Below are 6,526 nucleotides of genomic sequence, written 5' to 3'. Positions count from 1 at the left end.
AAAGCAGTGTCTGTATCTAAATTCTTGTTTCCAAGTCCTTTTCCGTTATATGCCTTGTTACAGGACACTGAACGTAGAGTTGGTCCTGTGAAAGTGAGGTGCTTTCTTCCCTTCTTTTTTAGCAATCCTCACTTGAAATTGATGAAGTGGTGTCTCTCGTCGAGTCTAGGATATTGGGCCTTTCCATTCCCTTCCCAGGAACAGTGTTCTCGTTTTCCTTATTATAACGTATGATGTTGCTTGACACCGCATCCTTCTGCTCAGGCTGCCCCTTCCTCCCCTTCCCGTCACATCCCTCCTCGTCCCCCCCCCCCGCCCCCGCCCCCCTGCACTGGGGCTGCGTTTTGAGGCACAGCGCAGTCTTCCCAGCATTCCCTGAGCTATGGACGTGCAACAGACTCTCCTGTCCCTTGTGCCCTTACATTCTCCCTTGACTTCAGTTGTAGGGCTGTGCAGACTTGTCTGTGGTGACTCGTTTCCATGGATGTGTGCCCCTGGCAGCGTAGGGCACCGAGTCTGACTTTTATTTGTATTGGCAGCTTCTCCAGGATAGTGCTAGCGGCCTGATAGGTACAGGAAATAACCGTTGTCCTAGTGAGTGAGTGGATGACCAAATACACGAACATGATGGTTTCTGAAGGTCGGTTCTTGTTTTGTTTTGGTTTCCTAGGACGGGGCGACTGAGCTAACGGTCGCAAAACCAGAAGATGTTCCTGAGCCTGCTGACATCGCTCAAGAGGAACTGGCAGATGATAACACGTTGACCTCTCTCGACGGAGCACTCGGGAGTGACGTGTTCGGTAAGTTAGTGAACATGTATTGAGCTGTTTGTTTTTGCTCATTTACCGAAGTGTCTGCCCCGAAGCTCGTTTTCGGAGGGGAAGCGTATATATAGCGCGCTGCTAGATGGAAGGCGTGCTTAGCATGCGGGACGTCCTGGGTTCAACGCTCAGCGCCTCCATTTAGGAAGAAGGTGGCTAATGTTGGACATGTGAAGTGTGTGGATCCAAATACAATGTCCATGACTTTGTGAGTGTTTTGCTTTTGCCACCTGTCTTCATCACTGTCCCAACCACGACCAGGCTTTGCTTCCAAAACAGCGCTTCCGCCCTCTGAGAGTCTGTTCTGGCACGTTATTTTATTGAAGTATGGATGAATGGAGATGGGTGAATATGGGTGTTTAAAATTTACAGTGGTAAACGTAATCATTAATGTCTTTGCGACTCCATTTTCCAGATGGGGAAACAATGTCAGAATTTGGAGGGGAGAGAGATGGAGAATCTCCTGAGGAAGAGGTACCGTCTCCTTTTGTTGCTGTTCTTCCTCTTCTTCCAGTGTATAAGCACGGGCGTGGGCACCTGGTAAAACAGACGTGGATGCAAGAAGCCGTGACTTTGCATCCTCACGTTTGCACTTGCCCACGAACATTTTTGACCTGGGTTTTTAACCCGTAATTGATACAGTCATTCTGTGCTTCATGTCACATGCCTGCATAGTGTACTTCTGATAGTTTTCCTGACTCACCTAATGAAAGCAGTGTCTGTATCTAAATTCTTGTTTCCAAGTCCTTTTCCGTTATATGCCTTGTTACAGGACACTGAACGTAGAGTTGGTCCTGTGAAAGTGAGGTGCTTTCTTCCCTTCTTTTTTAGCAATCCTCACTTGAAATTGATGAAGTGGTGTCTCTCGTCGAGTCTAGGATATTGGGCCTTTCCATTCCCTTCCCAGGAACAGTGTTCTCGTTTTCCTTATTATAACGTATGATGTTGCTTGACACCGCATCCTTCTGCTCAGGCTGCCCCTTCCTCCCCTTCCCGTCACATCCCTCCTCGTCCCCCCCCCCCCGCCCCCGCCCCCCTGCACTGGGGCTGCGTTTTGAGGCACAGCGCAGTCTTCCCAGCATTCCCTGAGCTATGGACGTGCAACAGACTCTCCTGTCCCTTGTGCCCTTACATTCTCCCTTGACTTCAGTTGTAGGGCTGTGCAGACTTGTCTGTGGTGACTCGTTTCCATGGATGTGTGCCCCTGGCAGCGTAGGGCACCGAGTCTGACTTTTATTTGTATTGGCAGCTTCTCCAGGATAGTGCTAGCGGCCTGATAGGTACAGGAAATAACCGTTGTCCTAGTGAGTGAGTGGATGACCAAATACACGAACATGATGGTTTCTGAAGGTCGGTTCTTGTTTTGTTTTGGTTTCCTAGGACGGGGCGACTGAGCTAACGGTCGCAAAACCAGAAGATGTTCCTGAGCCTGCTGACATCGCTCAAGAGGAACTGGCAGATGATAACACGTTGACCTCTCTCGACGGAGCACTCGGGAGTGACGTGTTCGGTAAGTTAGTGAACATGTATTGAGCTGTTTGTTTTTGCTCATTTACCGAAGTGTCTGCCCCGAAGCTCGTTTTCGGAGGGGAAGCGTATATATAGCGCGCTGCTAGATGGAAGGCGTGCTTAGCATGCGGGACGTCCTGGGTTCAACGCTCAGCGCCTCCATTTAGGAAGAAGGTGGCTAATGTTGGACATGTGAAGTGTGTGGATCCAAATACAATGTCCATGACTTTGTGAGTGTTTTGCTTTTGCCACCTGTCTTCATCACTGTCCCAACCACGACCAGGCTTTGCTTCCAAAACAGCGCTTCCGCCCTCTGAGAGTCTGTTCTGGCACGTTATTTTATTGAAGTATGGATGAATGGAGATGGGTGAATATGGGTGTTTAAAATTTACAGTGGTAAACGTAATCATTAATGTCTTTGCGACTCCATTTTCCAGATGGGGAAACAATGTCAGAATTTGGAGGGGAGAGAGATGGAGAATCTCCTGAGGAAGAGGTACCGTCTCCTTTTGTTGCTGTTCTTCCTCTTCTTCCAGTGTATAAGCACGGGCGTGGGCACCTGGTAAAACAGACGTGGATGCAAGAAGCCGTGACTTTGCATCCTCACGTTTGCACTTGCCCACGAACATTTTTGACCTGGGTTTTTAACCCGTAATTGATACAGTCATTCTGTGCTTCATGTCACATGCCTGCATAGTGTACTTCTGATAGTTTTCCTGACTCACCTAATGAAAGCAGTGTCTGTATCTAAATTCTTGTTTCCAAGTCCTTTTCCGTTATATGCCTTGTTACAGGACACTGAACGTAGAGTTGGTCCTGTGAAAGTGAGGTGCTTTCTTCCCTTCTTTTTTAGCAATCCTCACTTGAAATTGATGAAGTGGTGTCTCTCGTCGAGTCTAGGATATTGGGCCTTTCCATTCCCTTCCCAGGAACAGTGTTCTCGTTTTCCTTATTATAACGTATGATGTTGCTTGACACCGCATCCTTCTGCTCAGGCTGACCCTTCCTCCCCTTCCCGTCACATCCCTCCTCGTCCCCCCCCCCCCCGCCCCCGCCCCCCTGCACTGGGGCTGCGTTTTGAGGCACAGCGCAGTCTTCCCAGCATTCCCTGAGCTATGGACGTGCAACAGACTCTCCTGTCCCTTGTGCCCTTACATTCTCCCTTGACTTCAGTTGTAGGGCTGTGCAGACTTGTCTGTGGTGACTCGTTTCCATGGATGTGTGCCCCTGGCAGCGTAGGGCACCGAGTCTGACTTTTATTTGTATTGGCAGCTTCTCCAGGATAGTGCTAGCGGCCTGATAGGTACAGGAAATAACCGTTGTCCTAGTGAGTGAGTGGATGACCAAATACACGAACATGATGGTTTCTGAAGGTCGGTTCTTGTTTTGTTTTGGTTTCCTAGGACGGGGCGACTGAGCTAACGGTCGCAAAACCAGAAGATGTTCCTGAGCCTGCTGACATCGCTCAAGAGGAACTGGCAGATGATAACACGTTGACCTCTCTCGACGGAGCACTCGGGAGTGACGTGTTCGGTAAGTTAGTGAACATGTATTGAGCTGTTTGTTTTTGCTCATTTACCGAAGTGTCTGCCCCGAAGCTCGTTTTCGGAGGGGAAGCGTATATATAGCGCGCTGCTAGATGGAAGGCGTGCTTAGCATGCGGGACGTCCTGGGTTCAACGCTCAGCGCCTCCATTTAGGAAGAAGGTGGCTAATGTTGGACATGTGAAGTGTGTGGATCCAAATACAGTGTCCATGACTTTGTGAGTGTTTTGCTTTTGCCACCTGTCTTCATCACTGTCCCAACCACGACCAGGCTTTGCTTCCAAAACAGCGCTTCCGCCCTCTGAGAGTCTGTTCTGGCACGTTATTTTATTGAAGTATGGATGAATGGAGATGGGTGAATATGGGTGTTTAAAATTTACAGTGGTAAACGTAATCATTAATGTCTTTGCGACTCCATTTTCCAGATGGGGAAACAATGTCAGAATTTGGAGGGGAGAGAGATGGAGAATCTCCTGAGGAAGAGGTACCGTCTCCTTTTGTTGCTGTTCTTCCTCTTCTTCCAGTGTATAAGCACGGGCGTGGGCACCTGGTAAAACAGACGTGGATGCAAGAAGCCGTGACTTTGCATCCTCACGTTTGCACTTGCCCACGAACATTTTTGACCTGGGTTTTTAACCCGTAATTGATACAGTCATTCTGTGCTTCATGTCACATGCCTGCATAGTGTACTTCTGATAGTTTTCCTGACTCACCTAATGAAAGCAGTGTCTGTATCTAAATTCTTGTTTCCAAGTCCTTTTCCGTTATATGCCTTGTTACAGGACACTGAACGTAGAGTTGGTCCTGTGAAAGTGAGGTGCTTTCTTCCCTTCTTTTTTAGCAATCCTCACTTGAAATTGATGAAGTGGTGTCTCTCGTCGAGTCTAGGATATTGGGCCTTTCCATTCCCTTCCCAGGAACAGTGTTCTCGTTTTCCTTATTATAACGTATGATGTTGCTTGACACCGCATCCTTCTGCTCAGGCTGCCCCTTCCTCCCCTTCCCGTCACATCCCTCCTCGTCCCCCCCCCCCGCCCCCGCCCCCCTGCACTGGGGCTGCGTTTTGAGGCACAGCGCAGTCTTCCCAGCATTCCCTGAGCTATGGACGTGCAACAGACTCTCCTGTCCCTTGTGCCCTTACATTCTCCCTTGACTTCAGTTGTAGGGCTGTGCAGACTTGTCTGTGGTGACTCGTTTCCATGGATGTGTGCCCCTGGCAGCGTAGGGCACCGAGTCTGACTTTTATTTGTATTGGCAGCTTCTCCAGGATAGTGCTAGCGGCCTGATAGGTACAGGAAATAACCGTTGTCCTAGTGAGTGAGTGGATGACCAAATACACGAACATGATGGTTTCTGAAGGTCGGTTCTTGTTTTGTTTTGGTTTCCTAGGACGGGGCGACTGAGCTAACGGTCGCAAAACCAGAAGATGTTCCTGAGCCTGCTGACATCGCTCAAGAGGAACTGGCAGATGATAACACGTTGACCTCTCTCGACGGAGCACTCGGGAGTGACGTGTTCGGTAAGTTAGTGAACATGTATTGAGCTGTTTGTTTTTGCTCATTTACCGAAGTGTCTGCCCCGAAGCTCGTTTTCGGAGGGGAAGCGTATATATAGCGCGCTGCTAGATGGAAGGCGTGCTTAGCATGCGGGACGTCCTGGGTTCAACGCTCAGCGCCTCCATTTAGGAAGAAGGTGGCTAATGTTGGACATGTGAAGTGTGTGGATCCAAATACAGTGTCCATGACTTTGTGAGTGTTTTGCTTTTGCCACCTGTCTTCATCACTGTCCCAACCACGACCAGGCTTTGCTTCCAAAACAGCGCTTCCGCCCTCTGAGAGTCTGTTCTGGCACGTTATTTTATTGAAGTATGGATGAATGGAGATGGGTGAATATGGGTGTTTAAAATTTACAGTGGTAAACGTAATCATTAATGTCTTTGCGACTCCATTTTCCAGATGGGGAAACAATGTCAGAATTTGGAGGGGAGAGAGATGGAGAATCTCCTGAGGAAGAGGTACCGTCTCCTTTTGTTGCTGTTCTTCCTCTTCTTCCAGTGTATAAGCACGGGCGTGGGCACCTGGTAAAACAGACGTGGATGCAAGAAGCCGTGACTTTGCATCCTCACGTTTGCACTTGCCCACGAACATTTTTGACCTGGGTTTTTAACCCGTAATTGATACAGTCATTCTGTGCTTCATGTCACATGCCTGCATAGTGTACTTCTGATAGTTTTCCTGACTCACCTAATGAAAGCAGTGTCTGTATCTAAATTCTTGTTTCCAAGTCCTTTTCCGTTATATGCCTTGTTACAGGACACTGAACGTAGAGTTGGTCCTGTGAAAGTGAGGTGCTTTCTTCCCTTCTTTTTTAGCAATCCTCACTTGAAATTGATGAAGTGGTGTCTCTCGTCGAGTCTAGGATATTGGGCCTTTCCATTCCCTTCCCAGGAACAGTGTTCTCGTTTTCCTTATTATAACGTATGATGTTGCTTGACACCGCATCCTTCTGCTCAGGCTGCCCCTTCCTCCCCTTCCCGTCACATCCCTCCTCGTCCCCCCCCCCCCGCCCCCGCCCCCCTGCACTGGGGCTGCGTTTTGAGGCACAGCGCAGTCTTCCCAGCATTCCCTGAGCTATGGACGTGCAACAGACTCT

Source organism: Vicugna pacos, chromosome 13, assembly GCF_048564905.1.
Source record: "Vicugna pacos chromosome 13, VicPac4, whole genome shotgun sequence".
In the NCBI taxonomy this organism is placed as follows: Eukaryota; Metazoa; Chordata; class Mammalia; order Artiodactyla; family Camelidae; genus Vicugna; species Vicugna pacos.
The sequence above is the reverse complement of the archived record's forward strand: the minus strand, read 5'-3'. Positions refer to the sequence as shown.